Source organism: Heteronotia binoei, chromosome 2 (assembly GCF_032191835.1).
Source record: "Heteronotia binoei isolate CCM8104 ecotype False Entrance Well chromosome 2, APGP_CSIRO_Hbin_v1, whole genome shotgun sequence".
NCBI lineage: Eukaryota > Metazoa > Chordata > Lepidosauria > Squamata > Gekkonidae > Heteronotia > Heteronotia binoei.
In genome coordinates this window covers 144,902,286-144,919,217 of record NC_083224.1, presented here as the reverse complement: position 1 = coordinate 144,919,217, position 16,932 = coordinate 144,902,286, and the positions used below count along the sequence as shown (strand labels likewise).

The window sequence follows — 16,932 nt, the reverse complement described above, 5'->3', positions numbered from 1 at the left end:
GCAACCACTCCATTTTGGATAAACCACAAAATATGGCAAAACCAGCCACTAATTCTTGACTTACCTACCTTATTTCCTGGAGACCTAAACTTTCAAATACAAGAACATGGGAAGGTAGCTTATAACTGTGACATTTTGCCCACCTGAGAACTTTATACACATAGCTTAAAAAAAAAAAAGTACAATAGCCCTGTAGTCACAGGTGCTGGAAAGGACTTCTCTGCCTGAAAAGCTGTACAGTTAGAATAGACAATATGGATATTAATTAGTACAGCTTCTGATGTTCTATTGTATATAGAAAGAAGTCAAATAGCTAACAGGACATGCCTTGGCCCTAACTACAGAAAGAGGTACTTTTATTGTCCACCATATCTGGGCGTGCTATAACTGCCCTCAAGTAGCTTCCAATTTACAAACTGATGACCTCCAAAATATTCTATTAATAACCTTGCTTAGGTCTTGAAAACTGAAGGATGTGGCTTGATTGAGTCAACCCATCTTACGATGCATCTTCCTCTTTCCTTCTGCCATCAACTTTTCCTAGCATTATTGTCTTTTTCCAGTAACTTTCAGCTTCTAATAATTTGACCAAAGCAGAACAGCTTCAATTTGATCATTTTAACTTCTAGGGAGAGTTCAGGATTAAGTTGATCTAGAACCCATTTCATTTGTCTTTTTGGCAGTCTATGATAGCCATAAAACTCTCTTCCAACAGCACATTTCAAATGAATCTACTTTCTTCCTGTCACTTTTCTTCATTATGCAATTTTCACATGTATACATAGTAATGGAGAACACTATAGTATGAATGATGTTGATCTTGGTTGCCAGCAACACTTCCCTATACTTAAGGATCTTACCAAGCTCCTTCACGACTCCCAGTCTCAGTCTCCTTCTTGGCTGAAGGCTCCCTTTTGGTTGATGATTGAGCCTAGAAATAAAAAATGTTTTAACAATTTCTTCATTGACCTTAATGTCGTATGATTTCTCAGTAGTCATTACTTTTGTCTTCTTGATGTTCAGCTATGATTCTGCTTTGGCACTTTCTGATTTAACCTTCATCAGTAGACATTTTGAGTTTTCACAATTTTCTGCTAGTAATGCTGTATCATCTTCATATCTCATATTGTTAATGCTCTTTCTGCCAATTTTTACTCCATCTCAGTCTAAACCTAATCCAGTTTCACTTATATGTTCTGCACACAGACTGAAGACACAGGGGATAAAATACATCCTTGTCTGACATCTTTGCCAATTGCAAACCAATCTATTTCTCCATATTTTGTCCTAATAGTAGTCTAACGTATTTCCAGGTTGATTTTCCAGTGTGCCTAACCATGCTCTTGATTTCTTGTCCTTCCTTTTGTATTGTTTCTTCTCTTCTGTTTCTTTACACTGATTATAATTGCTCTCTTTCTCTCTACATGCCAGTTACTGAAACCCTGCATTTCTTCTGATTCTGTTTGTTTTTAGAAACATAGAATAGAATCATAGAGTTGGAAGGGACCTCCAGGGTCATCTAGTCCAAACCCCTGCACAATGCAGGAAACTCACAAATACCTTCCCCTAAATTCACAGGATCTTTATTGCTGTCAAATGGTCATCTAGCCTCTGTTTAAAAACCTCCAAGGAAGGAGAGCCCATCACCTCCCGAGGAAGCCTGTTCTACTGAGGAACTGCTCTAATGGTCAGGAAGTTCTTCCTAATGTTGAGCCGGAAACACTTCTGATTTAATTTCAACCCATTTGTTCTGGTCCTACTTTCTTGGGCCACAGAAAACAATTCCACACCATCCTCTATATGACAGCTCTTCAAGTACTTGAAGATAGTGATTATATCACCTCTCAGCCACCTCCTCTCCAGGCTAAACAGGCCCAGCTCCTTCAACCTTTCTTCATAGGTCGGTCTCCAGACCCCTCACCATCTTCGTCGCCCTCCTCTGGACCCGTTCCAGCTTGTCTATATCCTTCTTAAAATGCAGTGCCCAAAACTGAACACAATACTCCAGGTGAGGTCTTACCAGAGCAGAGTAAAGCAACACCCTTCACTTCACGTGATCTGGACACTATATTTCTGTTGATACAGCCCAAAATTGCATTTGCCTTTTTAGCCACCGCATCACGCTGTTGACTCATGTTCAGCGTATGGTCCACTAAGACCCCCTAGATCCTTTTTGCACATACTACTGCTAAGACAAACATCCATTTCCTGTTCTTTCAATCACTGAATACAAGAGCAGCTTTCTCAGATAGTATAAAATGTCAAAGTAATGGCTTGTACCTTAACATTCCATTCAGCTAAAGGCAATGTGTTGCATCTGGGCAAGGTGGGACATATCTTGTGCCAGCATGTCATGCTGCTCTCTGCTGAGGGCAGTGGTAGGATACAACCCATTAGGAAGAATCATTCACTGCATAGTGTGCACTTATTAAGTTAAAAAATGCTGTAATGGATTACTTTAAATGTTGTTCTATCAATGTAATATACACTATAGTGACGTGTAATCCTATGCACACAAAGCAAATCTGAGCTTCCTGACTGGTTGGGACTGAGTGGGATTGCACTGCATCAACCTTTGGCCTGTCAAACTATCAATCAAGAGCTCTTGCGTGTCACTGGCTGAATCTGCTCCTCTCTCCCGCTCGAGTGGCTGCTGCTACCCAGCAAAGCTGGTTCTGTCACTGAAAGGCAAACAACCTTAGTTCTGGCAGTTACTGGCTTAAACCTACTCTCCCATTGGCTGAGCCGCCTGTCATACTGATTCAAAGGAGAGAAAGAAAATCTTCCTTCGATTGGCTGAGGAAGGGAGAAGGGAAATAGCCAGAGAAAGTCAGAGAGAGACTGTTGGTCTGAAAGGTATCACTACAGGCCTCTGAGGCAGAACTCCTTGGGGCCAGTCCTGACTATGGCTGCCAGTTCAAGATTGGTAGAAAATTCCTGGAGATTCTGTGGTGGAGTTTCAGGAGGACAAAGGAGTTATAGCTTCAAAACAGGGTCTGCCAGACACAAATTCTTGCTGTGGAAGCTGACTGGGTGATTTCAGACCAGTCACAAACTTTCAGCATAACCTGACTCACAGTGTTCAGAGCAAAGAGGGAAGAGGTGACTGATGTAAGCTGTTTTGTTGCACCCACCCTACAATGGAAAAGACTGTCCTTTTCCTTCGTAGAGGGTACAGGGAGGGGAAAAGCGATGATCAGCTGAAGTCAGAGGGGCATATATTTATTTTTATTTTATTTATTTATTCCGTTAATATACCGTCCTCCCCACCGAAGCAGGCTCTCTATCTCCTATAAAGGGAAGGAGATAGGGTTGCCAATTCTAGGTTTAGAAATTCCTGAAGATTTATGGGGTTGAGCCTGGAAAGGGTGTGGTTTGAGGGAAGGGATCTCAGACAGATACAATGTCACTTCCTCCTGGGGACCATTGTTGCCAATCTCCAGGTGAGGGCTAAAGATCAATCAGAATTACAACTGCTTTCTAGATGGCAGAGATCAGTTCCCCTTGAGGTGGGGGGGGGGGGAGAGTGAATGCCTTCACTTGGGTGGGAAGACAGCAAGGGTGGAGGGACACTCACCCAGAGCCTCTTTTTAGAGCCCGTTGTATTTTTCTTCACAATGGGCCTTATTCCTAGTAGACCATAAAGAGGGAAAATCATTATAAAAATCCTTCCCAATTACTTCCACAGCAGTCTTCAAGGTAAAGGCTCAAAGTTACTGATTTACATAAGATCTTTTGTAAAAAAAAAAAAATCTACCACAAATCCGGATCCAGTTATTTTGCTCAGAAGGCTGGACTTATTTCAAGCCAACCTATTTCATATTCGAATAGTGAAATTGGGATGTCTTTGGATACTTAAATCTAGTAACTGAAGCTGTGAACAGGCAAGACAGATCTTTCTGCAAACTTGAAAAGGGCCCCAGGTTTGCTGAAAAACAACACTGGGTAGCTTTAAAATTTGAAAATGGTAATAGGAGCATCTGTAGCTTTAAAGCAACAGTGGCTGTAGCTAGACAACTGTAGTATTGCAGGCTTGGTTCTCTCAGTAAAAGGCAGGGGGAGGACTTTTTCTAAGCCTATTTTGGTCTTTGAGGGAGGATTCATTGGGGCCAATCCTGACTTGGGTTGCCAGTTCTAGGTTGGGAAATTCCTAGAGAATTTGTGGTAGAGTTTGAGGAGGGCAAGGTTTGGGGAAGGGAGAGGCCTCAGCATGATATAATGCCACAGAGTCTATTCTCCTAAGCAGCCATTTACTCCAGGGGGACAGATCTCTGTTGTCTGGAGTTCAGTATAATTATGAGATATTTCCAGGTCTCACTTGAAGGCTAGCAGCCATATGCCTCACAGTAGCCTCTGAGTGGCTTGATACCTTCTAATCTGCATGACTTAACTAGGCCTGGCTGCTTGCTGCTGTTCAACAGTGGCCACCCTATGAAAGCCAGTGTAGTGCAGCAGTTACAGCTTTAGAGAAGGGTCTGCAACACCCAGGTCTGAATCCCCATCTTGCTGTGGAAGCTCACTGGGTGATTTTGGGCTAGTTACATACTTTCAGCCAAACCTACCTCACAGGATTGTTGTGTGACTAAAAAGGAGGGGTAAAGAATAATGTAAGCTGCTATGGTCCCCACTGGCAAAAAGTGGGGTATACATGAAGTATAATAAATATAGCTGAAGATGGGAGGCAGATAAAAGGTAGGTTGGTGAAGAAATGAGAAAGAGAGAATAAGGCAGGGAGAGGATATGGGGATTGCAACGAGGAAGGAAGGAGGAAAGAGGAAATAGTAGAGAGAGGAGGAAAGTGAGATGCAAGTGAGATAAAGGATAAATTCATTCAGACATTCAGAAGCCACTTAGTTTGCTGTGTGTTAGTTATCTATACCCTTCACCATGTGGTTGAACTCAGCTTTACCATCCCTCAGGTTCCTTGGACTTTCAATCACTACAGAGGATGGTAATGCAGGACTTGTCTCTTTCCCCATATGGTTGTGGATACATGTCAGGAAGATATTACATGACAAGTATATGAGATCACTCAAAGGCTGCAATCTGCTGGGGACCTTAGGGCCCAATATTTCCTCACAGATTTCCTCATTGGCTACACATTAAAATGAGAAAAATTCTATACCAAACTCGTATAACAATTTCAATTATACCCAAAGCAAGAGGGGAAAAAAATCTGTATTGTATTAATGCCATTAGGAGAACAAAGCACAACTATTGTTAGCTAATAAGTACAACACACCAGAGGTATCCACCAGGCAGCAGTGCTTGCCACAAAGGACACTGGCACATAATTTTGACAGACTCAACTAACCTAGGATGCATGAATACACTAAATATCAAGGTCTAATCAGATCCTGAGGATACTAAGATCATCCACAGGCACTGAGAATTTGATAACACAACCATAGCTATCTGATACCTGGTTGTAAAAATTGCATCAGACTACAATGGAAACCAACATGTTCTGGTCTCTGAATCAGATGCGTTAAAACGTACATGGCTCACTTCCTGCTGGAGATAATTTCTAATCATCCCTATACCTCTAGTATTAGCTCATGTTTACTAGAAATTAATGAAGCAGTGTTTGTTAAACTACAGGACCTTCAACCTTTAAATGAACCTTATCAAAGTATTGATAAGACTTATTTCAGACCATCCCCATTTTAAAAGCTACTAAACAGTCTGTTTACCTAGAGTATTAGATATCCTTTATACAGAAAAGCTATGTTTAGAATCTGGTCAAAGGATATACATCTCTCACCTTTAAGAATATGTTTTCTAAAACTGGAACCTGTATTCTGCTACAAGTAGCAACAGCCTTCATAGCCTTAATGCATAATACAGAATAAAGTATCAAAAGAAGAAAGTATTCCTTTAACACACAATACAGATTTTTAAAACTTAGTATATCCCAGCCTAACCTACCTCACATGCTTTCTGTGAGCATAAAATGGAGGAGAGAACTAAGAGCTTTGAATCCCCATTGGGGAAAAAGGCAAGGTACAAATAAAAGAAACACACTGCTATGTTATTCTAATCTCAGATGACAGTTCAAGTATTATTTTGAATCATACCACTGAAAACTGATACTTAATAGTGAGATGTAAGCTGCTTTAGATCCCCACTGGAAGAAAAGGCAGGGCATAAATGAAGTAAATAAATAGATTTTGTCCAAGTGAAATGAAGCTGAACTACTATGAATAATGTTTTACTGATTCCTATGTTAAAAACTATACAGGAATTAAACTAGAAAATTTCCTCCATAAATATAATCCCTTTTTATCTTGACAGATACTTAATGACTAGAAATGAACTCAAGTTTTTTACAGATTTTCCATAGTTAAATTTTTTTAAAAAAAATTCTATAATTATATACGCTGATCACAAGAATCAATTTTGACTGTTCTGTTAATAAAAAGACAAACAAAAGCCCATCACCACCCCAATTCTTGTGGTGTTCTTTGTACCTAGATCTTCACTTTCCAGAGAGTCTTGGAGCAGCTTACAACAGAAACCCTGTGAGATAGGTGAGGTACAGAGATTTCTGAGAGACCGGTGACTGACCCAAGGTCACCCAGCTGGCTTTACATGGAGAAGTGGGGAATCAAAGATTAGAGTTCACCGCTCTTAATCACTCCACCCAGTTTCTATACAACCGCCTAATTATGTACAGCAAGAAAAACAGATGGAAGGAGCAGCCTTGTATAAAATCCTATCAGTGAAGCAGACCAATAGTTACCAACCAATGAGACATCTTGAACCCAGGTTAGAAGAACCCTTGCTTCACCCTGATCTGACATTACTTAATGGGGCAAACTCAGGGCTCATGCAGATGTGACAGATGCCTTTGCCACTTTAAGGATGAAATTCACTTTACAACTGTCCTGGCTGGGACTACAATGAGAGGGAGGCTCCCCCTCACAGGCCTTTTTCATGACCCTAAACCCCTGATGTTTGGGCTCTTGAAAACAGCACATGGACAGGGGAAGAGATGCCCCTTCTCCTGCCCCATGTCACAGTCTTCATCAGGACTGCCACCCCAGGCATTTGTAAATACAAGGAATGTCATCCTAAAAATGTTGAAGGTATCCTCATGGTGTACTCGAGGACTCTGTCACATCTAGTTGAGCCTCAAGGATAAGCTGTTGTCAGGGGGAGGAGTTCCAACCAGGAAGACCAGCTGCTCAGCACCACCCTTCCCATAAGATGTACAACAAAAGGCCCATTGGTCAAATATGGCCTGCCAACCAAAGATATTCAGCATTTTAAAATAAAAAATACCTTTATTCATACAAGGCGCTTTACTGCTGAATTCTGTATGTGATAATCTTAGTTATTCATCAGAAACCCTAGACTGATAATTTAACAACTCATGCATATTACAGCCTTGTAACTACATTCTCACCCAGAGTCACAGAGTGCTTTAAGTACACATTATATGAACCAAGCATACACATTATTTATGTTTATAGATGACATAACATGTCAAAATTTCTTTCCTGCCCCATCAAAAGGACTTTTAATACTATTCCAGCCATAACAAACAATCATTTTCTTTCTTCGTAAAGGATGGATTGTTCAAGCTACTTTGGCAAATTCACAGGAGACATTTACAAGAAAGGCACTGAAGCCAGACCAAAGCAGACGCATGGGTTTTCAACGTACACATCACTGGTTATGTGTCAATGCTGTCTTTTGGAAAAAACAGCAGCTGTTCTGAACAACCAAGCCAAATGAGATTAACTGGTCAAACTGTTCACTGCAAACACCAACAAAAGTATATGCAAATGAAGAAAATATGTGAAGTTAGTTCTCATACTGAAAGCTGCAAGTCTGTGTTTGATACTGAAGCACTCTCATAATTTATTTAGAGGCTATTCATACGCTTTCTCACTGGGCATCTATTAACGCAATGCCCCTGAAAGCTTTTAAGACAGAAAAATGGAATTTAAATTTATTTTTGTTTTTCTTTACTCTGAAACAGCAAAAGCTACTTTGTATATGTCGTGGAAGGGAATGCAGTTAAAAATGATGGAGCCATGCATCCACTCAGCCAAAAAAATCACTTTTTATTCAAAAATGTTTACATTGTAAGACTGATCTGGCAAGACAGATTTACATGCAATACGTAAACATAAAATGATAGTGTTAAGGAAAAATAAAATTCACCATCATGCAGTAAACTGTGGCTGCATAAGGAGGAAAGTGAACGTGGAACCTATTTTTATGAGCCAACCACATGAGAATGCTACTCCTGTGATTGCTTTTCTACCTCAATCCCCTTAGCTGCTACAGGTTTCTCATATTCTCCACTAAAGGAGGAAGAAAGAGGAGGAAGAAGAGGAAGAGTTAGTTTTACACTCTGCTCTTTACTACCCAAAGAAGTCTTAGAGTGGCTTACAACCACCTTCCCTTCCTCTCCTGGGGTTGAGAGAGCTGTGACTGACCCAAGGTCACCCAGCAGGCTTCATATGGAAAAGCGGGGAATCAAACCCAGTTCTCCAGATTAGAGTCCACTGCTCTTAACCACTATACCAACATTCTTGCCACAAGGAGCCAAACAAATATATTAGGCTTTTAGCTCAGGGACATTTTGGACACCTCTGGAAGAAGGCCCGGTGGTAAGACAAAGGTTGTCCTCAGGAGTACATACAGCAAAACAGCAACTTACCTGGTACATTTGAATAAAGCTTCGGATAGGAAGTTTCAGGAACGGTGATCCAATAAGATAGTTCTAGCCTCTAGATCTCATGGTATTATCTGTCACCCTCTCACACACCAGTTGTATTTTGCACAAAAGTGACTAGTCTTCTCCCCCAAATACCTTTCAACCATTGTCTTCTCCCCCAAATACCTTTCAACCATTCAACCAAGTGACACTGCCTGGACTTCAGCTGCGGTGAAACACTATGATTTCCTTAGTTGGTATACCTTAGCACAGGAGTAGGTGGAAAGTAGACAGCAATCTATTGGTAGATCCTGGACTGGGATTAAGAAGAAACGTGGGAGTTTGCATTGCCCAGTGTTCTATGGCTACATGTACCTCTCAGTACAAGTTTGAAAGTCTTCTCCACCTTCAATACTATTTTCAAAGAAGTTCCTACTGTAGGAATCAATTGCACTTTTAAGACCAGGCTGTGATCTGAGTAGCAAAGGTTTGCTCAATTTGTTAATTTTACTATTCTGTCATTGGATTTTATATTTGTACCATTTTACATTCTAAACCACTGCCTACCAGATAATTTTACTATTCTGTCATTGGATCTTAAATCTGTACCATTTTGCATTCTGAGCCACTGCCTACCAGCTATGTGTGGCTCTGCTCACTGTGCCGGATTCCTCGTCTGATGAAGTGTGCTTAAGAGCACACGAAAGCTTACGTTCTGAATAAAACTAAGTTGGTCTTAAAGGTGCAATTGACTCCTATTTTGTTCTACTACTTCGACTGCGGGGTGACATGATAGAGGTTTACAAGATAATGCATGGGATGGAGCAAGTAGAGAAAGTACTTTTCTCCCTTTCTCACAATACAAGAACTCATGGGCATTCGATGAAATTGCTGAGCAGACAGGTTAAAACGGATAAAAGAAAGTACTTCTTCACCCAAAGGGTGATTAACATGTGGAATTCACTGCCACAGGAGGTGGTGGCGGCCACAAGCATAGCCACCTTCAAGAGGGGTTTAGATAAAAATATGGAGCAGAAGTCCATCAGTGGCTATTAGCCACAGTGTGTGTGTGTGTGTGTGTGTGTATATATATATATATATATATATAATTTTTTTTGCCACTGTGTGACACAGAGTGTTGGACTGGATGGGCCATTGCCCTGATCTAACATGGCTTCTCTTATGTTCTTATGACCAACACAGCTGCCTACTTGGATCTAAGTTCCTACTGTGTCCTCATGACAAAGTCTAGTTGCTCATTCTGCAGCCCCTTCTTTCTAACACAAAAAAGGTTTACGGAAACCGCTGTTTAAAAACTGTAAATAACCACTTCTACCAACCTCAGAGTTCTTCACCTGTAAAAGGATAGTATTGAATAGCTATGATCACACCTTTAAGTAGCACTTCTGAGGCTTGATGTTAGAATCCCTCATGTGAATTTGCACTTGTACAAGCTGATGTCCCCAATACATGGCTTGAATGAAACAGCAAATAGCTCTGTTTACAAATTGACTGCAACTTTATTTTTAAAAAACCAAATGAAAAACAAAAACCAACAAAATCCAACTTTCAGTCCCTTAAGTCCACGCACATCAAGCTAAGCTATGGTGCAAAGAACCGTAAAATAACTGTACAGTATAAAGTAATAGAAACAATTGGTCAGTAATTAGTAATAGAAACAATTGGTCAGTTAACAGCATGTAAGGATCCTAACATTTGACATTTCTGCTGAGCATGGTGTACAAGGAACTGGGATTCAACTGTCCCTTTATTCATGTTCTAAGCAGTTATCCTGCATTATCAAAAGCTCCTCCAATAAGGGTTATATCTACTAAAGAAGAAACTTATTTCTGTTTGTTAAGGACTTGCCTTAATATATATGAGAGCAAAATGATATTTCCAGACTTGGCAGGTAGCAATCTAGACTAATGAAACCCTATGCTCAGACTTTTGGGAATCCTCAGCTCACCCATATGTAAATATAGCCTCCTGAAGTTCATACAGTAGTGGGTAATCCACACAGAATTAGAGTAGCGGTTTTCAATTCATGGCTTGTGGCCTCCAGGTCTGTTATGATGCCTTACAGAGCTCTCATTTTTTGCTGCCTATGGGAAGGACCTGCTATGCAGAGCACAAACATGTAATGCTTCATGCATCTCTTTACATGCATGCTGAGAAAAATACCAGGACAATGCAGTGAAGTCACTTAGCGGAGAAATTTCCCCTATGGCAGTGGTGGAGAAGATTCTTTCATGGCTCTGAACCTTGGATTGTTCCTCACTATGGTACATCTCCTGATGTTTGGTTTGTGTTTCCTGTCCCCAAGTCTGTTGCCTATAGTCCTGGCCTTGACACCATTAAGGCCTCTTCCTGTTGCAAAATTGGCTCCCCCTCTTCCGGTTGCAAAATTGACATGCTTGCAGCTATGGAGATCTCATGACCAATCAGCCTGGAAAGCTTAAAGACCACTGTTTTAGAGAACTCATCTCCTGAACTTTGTAGGTGTGTCAAGCAACTCTGTCAGACTCAGTTTCTTATTGCTAGAGTACTGTGAAAGGGAAGCTGCACCTATGTAGAACATGGAATTTCAATGGCAAAGAATACGCAGCCTTTCATAGCACCCTAGGGTAAGTTTGGGTCTCTCTAGGGATTTTAGCATATTTTAGCAAATATGTTCAGTACAGGACCTGTCAGCTGCCAGTTACATTAATTTTAGTTCCACACTTCCATGAAGAAAATTTCTAAACACAAGTATGTTCTTTATATGCTACCAGAGAAGCTGCACAATGTAATATAGGAAATCTTAAAGTTATATAAGGGTGCAAGTGTTACTTAACATTGTTATACAAGTACACATTCTATCAAGTGTCTTTTTTAGTGACAACTAAACATTACAACATGCCCTCCATAGAACAAATTACAGGAATGCCTTCCTGGTATACTGATTGGCTTAACAGAAACAAATTATCATTCCTGATAAAGAACCTAATTTATCCGTGAGCACTGTTAATCCATTTTTCAATATACCACCTTCTGAAGGACGACTTTTTATTGCATAATTCACACTGAGAATGAAGGCATGTTCCAGATTTAAAAAAAAATACACAAAATACACACGATTAGAATGCCGATTAGGGGCTGGGGTCACACTGGAGGCTTGGTGAGGTCTGGATGTGTCTCTAATTTCTTTGGAACAAATAGTTTGACTTGACACGCCACCCTTATCCCACACTCACCCCATGGTTGATGGATCCAGATGTCCACTGTGCGGTAGCTATGGTGGGAGGGGGTTCAGACAGTTTCTTTATCCGTACAGGTCTTTGTGCGCATGTGTAAAATCACTCAGTTGCCAAGGGCAACTATGTGGTTAAGCACACATCACTTCCTAGAAGGAAAAAATGATGGCCAAAAACCAGAAGCCTCCCTCCCCAAATGGCTTGAGCATGTGACAGAGGATCCAGACATCTGGAAGTATGGGGTGAAACTGTGAGCACCCATAAACACTGGACTTTTCCCAGTGCCTGGAAACTCTAGCTCCAAGACAAGTAAGCACCTGGTGCCAACAACTGGGGGACAGGAGGCAGATCTTGCTGTCTGAACCTGCATTTTAAAATCCACAGGGCAACAGCAACTACACTGGATTTAACTTCCTGTCTGACCACAGCCTGGGACTTGCTACACCCTCCCCTCCAGGCATAAGACTTCACACAATAACAACTGTACTGGCATAAGGTCACAAAAATACATAGCACTGGAAATTCAGGGAGATATAAAGTATTACATTGATGCAGCAGAAGAAATGTCATCAACTGACAGTATACAAGTGTCATGCAAAGCTGCAACACTGAACAAAATGACAAGACAGGGAGGAACACAGCAGTCTGTGTGCTATCCTAAAGCCATTACATAAAAGCTATCTCATAATAACAAGGGAGCATCACAGTTGGCATACTTATAAGTGGTTCAAATTGATTTAACTTGTTCAACTTCAAATAGATTTAACTTTTTCAACCTTAACATTATACCATTCTAGTATTAAGACACTTTTCCCACACACACACTTTCTCAGTATGTTTGAACAGTTCTTATAATTATGTTTTAAATACTTATAAGTCTAAGAAAAGTTATTCATAGGTGATTATTTATTATTTCTCTCTTCATTTATAGCCTGCCTTTCTCACCAAGACTCAATGCAAATTACAAAATACAGAAAACAAGTCAAACAGCAAAGACCTCCAACAAACAATTCAGTAGGACTTGAATTACAAAACTGGAAAACAATGAACAAAAATGGTTGAAGCAAACAAAAGTTGTCTGAAGAATGGCATACCTTAGCAAAGAAAGGGGGTTACAAAGGTAGAGGACAGCAAGAGACGTGGTATGCAAGTTAATACTTTTTTTAAAGAAAAATAAGGCTTTCACAGAAGGGGGCAGAAAAACCTGCTAAGTTTCTATAATTAAAACCAGGTCTTTGAAATCTGCCACTTATTTATTCATCAAAATTTATTCATCATGTTGGAATCCACCCTGAGCCCACCATGGGAAAGGGCGGACTACAAATTGACAGAAATAAATAATAAAGACATTGAAGCTTTTCCTTAGTCAAATAAATTAATATAAATGTTAAAGGTTGAGACATTGCTAAACACATAAACCTGAAGTGCAACAATCATATCCTCATATGTCGCTATTACTATCACATTTTTATCCCACCCTTCCTCAAAGGAGCTCAGAGGCATACATGATTATTCCACTTAAAAGTACTTAGGATTTCAGTGTTACAATACAAACTACACAGCAGAAATTATGATCTGCATGTAGCAACCAATAAAGATAAAGGGGAAAGGAGGAATGAAGTAAACAAACATGTATTGAGTATGCATATAATTTTCTTAATCTGCTTGCTCTGAGGCTCCTAGATAAATGCAGGATGATATAGTCAATGTCACTCTAAAAAACCCTTCTTTGGGTATATTTAAATAGACACTTCAGTAGAGATGTCTACGATTAAGCACACCAGCTGTGTTTTGCTTTTGGATACACTTCAAGCATGTATTTGAATACTGACTTTCTAAAAAAGTTGAGCCAGATAGTGAGCACATTGAGATGGCACCGGACTTCTTCAAATGGTTTAATGGAGTGGTGCAGAAACTACACTCTTAATCATCCTTTAGCTTTCATTCTAAGAACAATTCTTCCTGAATTGGCAATTAATGACACATTTGAAACAACAACAAAAATCAGTGTTCTTTTAGGTAAAGAGCTAATTGACTTCTGAGTGTCATAATTAAAATCTGATTCAGGAAAGAGGATCCATTTCACAGCAAGAAGGTAGGCAGAAGTACATAATGGTATTTTATTCTACAATGGTGATGTATAATTCGATATTCCCAGAAAAAATAAAAGCCACCACTTACAGAAAAAGCTTATGCTCCAAAGAAAATTGACTTACCATTTGAAAATCAAGTAAAACAGTTATTAACAAATTATATAAAGAGGGTTTTTTTGAGGATAGGGCATGTGCTCTTGGGCCCAGTCTTATTGTTTTTTGGGGGGAGGATTGGAGCTGTTGCTAACAGCGGCTTCTTTCATGAACACTTGATCAGTAAATTACCCTTCTTTCATCTGCATTGGGTTCATAATGTTTTTCTCTTCTAGGCTCCACTGACCAGGTAACACTGACTTATGCTTCTTTGCTATCACTTCTAGATTGGATTGCTATAATGAATTTTACGTGGGCCTCTTGAAGACAACTCAAATGCTGTAATATATGCCAAAAATAGCCATTCGCTTCATTAAAGAGTGCAGCCACTATTAGTATATTATGCCAGTTCTAAAGCAGCTGCAGTGGTTACCTATTCTTTCCACATTCAATTCATGATTCTTTAAAATGACCTTTAAAATCCTTTATGACTTGCAACCCTATGACAATCTTGCCCTCTTTCCATCCTCACACACAGTATTTTCTCTTCTGTCTCCTTTCTTGCTGAAGAACCCCTTTATCTATTTTCTTCTTATTTGTTTGTCTAGCGCTGTCCCATTCAGTTGCTTTATTTCTTTTCAGGATGGCCTTTGCGGACTGCTGATTGAAGGATTGATGGACTGATGGGTTCATCTAAGTGACTCTTGCCATCATACTAACTGACAGAATAGCACCAGAAATGCCTATTGCTATTACCAATTTATGCTAATGTAAATTAGAATGGTTTTAAGACTAATGTTGATTTTAAAGTTTTGTATAAATTACTGTATGGACATGTTGTTAGCCGCCCTGAGCCTGCCTCGGCAAATTTTTATTATTATTATTATTTGATAGATAGATGCTGGCCCAGCCTAAGGAACCTTCTTAAACTTTGCTTTTGAATCTGACTTTTCCTGTTATTCTGCTTTCAAAGACTATGAATCTAAACTGTAATTTTGAAATTAATATCCTTTAAAAAAAAGTCTTCAGACCCTCAGTTTATAGTAGCCTCTGGTCATCAACAGGCATTTATATACTGGATATGGATAATCTCTTTAAAAATCAAAGTTCACGTTTGCCCTCCCATGACAGATTATTCTGAAGTTGTTGACTGTTCAGTAATTTGGACATTCACTGGAGAAGAATTAAAATGAGTCATCAAAACTTCTGGGGTCATTTGAGGATGCAGGCATAAATCTACAATCAACTTCAGTAGAACATTTTGTGGGTTTCAGGCTACTCTAGCAGGCAGATTCAAGTCAGAAGCAATCTCTTCTGGGGAATACTCATGCAAATCTATTTAATGTTTAAATAACTTGCCTATTTGGTGAGTGCAATTAAAGATAAACTGTACTTTCTGTTCTTATTGCTGCACTGAAAGCACAAGCAAGGATTGCTTAATAACTTGAAGCCTGGGATAGGGTGGTGTGAATAACTCAGTGCCAATACCAGTCTTGTAAGTATGCAAAATCTGGCAACACAACCAATCATCTGCTCCAAACTAGAGATTTCATGAGTAACTTATTGCATCAATGCATATGAACCACTATCTCACACAGAGAACATGTGCAGACACACTCTTCAGGCATATTTTACCATCTTCATGCAATAGTCTTCAAATCCCTCTTGGGATTTAGGAACAATTTCTATAAAATACAGAAGGCTGACATTTGAAACATGCAAGCTTTGTTTAACACACACACACACTCAGAAGCCACACATTCATGGTTCATTATGGGAAACACACATTAAGACATATACTCAATTATATCTCAGGACAACGCCAGGGAAGATGAACCAATGTGTGTGTGGGGATCTTATAAACATCCCTGATCCCCCTCTCATCAAGTGGGATATCCCAAAAGCAACATAGAAAATCTCTGGCTCATAGATTTTTCATGGAGACTGCAGTAACCTGGGGTCACAGACTGGGAAAACACACAGCAAAATACCAGCTACTAATCTTGTCAAAACAGCTACTCCCCAGAGCTGTTTAAAGTCATGAGCCATTTAAAAAACTTGGTATCATTTGGGAAATTTCAGTCTTGGAGCTCACTCCTACTTAGAACCTTAGCAACCCTTCCCTGTGATCTACAACAAGTGGTGGTTACAGCTACTCAGGGGTAAAGAAAGGGCACATGCTCAAAGGAACTTTTTTTCCCCCTTGCATTTTCACATGCCAGAAGTTACTCTTGACTCTAGAGAACAAGCTGCATGACTGAACTTCGGAAGCTACTGCAGAGAAAAATTATTATTTTAGCAGGTATCAAGAACAGACTGGAATGAACAGGTAAGGGCTCTCACTGTTGCAGTGCGGAAGATCACATATTGCTCATTCTTGCGCGCACCTACTCCGAATTAAGCCCTATGTGAGCTCAATGCGATTTACTTCCACGTAGACTGCAGCCTTCGACAGGCGAGCTACCCCCTTCCCTAGCCTCTTGACGGAACGCGTGGGAACACAAATCTAGCCGCCCCCACCTGCCCACCAGGTGAGCCATCTCTGCCTTCAGCGTTGCTTACCTGATCCAGCCGCGTCTCCCACAACACAGCCAATCTTCCCGGTGCGTGCGGCCGCCAGGTCAACCGCAATATCCCCACGCCCCCCAACGCGACAGGGTGAGGAGAAAAGCGTTAACAGACGGAGGAGGAAAGGCAAGAATAAAATATATATATCTATATATAAAAGGGGGCGGCGCAAATACCGGCTTCAACCAGCGCTTCTCTGGTCGAGGCTCCACCCGGCTCCTTTGTCGCGTCATAAACCGCATCCACCAATGGAGGCCCCGCTGGTGGAACC

General features: G+C 40.3%; 1 protein-coding gene across 2 annotated transcripts in view; it reads right to left on the bottom strand.

Annotated features, from left to right (window-relative positions):
- LRRC8B (leucine rich repeat containing 8 VRAC subunit B) overlaps positions 1-16,932 on the bottom strand; it is a 47,771-nt gene extending 30,839 nt beyond the window's left edge. Inside the window, exons 1-2 of one of the 2 annotated variants that reach the window (XM_060232167.1) lie at positions 16,838-16,932; positions 861-931 (exon numbers count right to left, since the gene is read on the bottom strand). The gene's annotated coding sequence lies outside the window, so the exon portion shown is untranslated. Of the gene's footprint in view, positions 1-860; positions 932-16,655 lie in introns of both variants that reach the window. The other variant, XM_060232166.1, reaches the window with a different exon arrangement.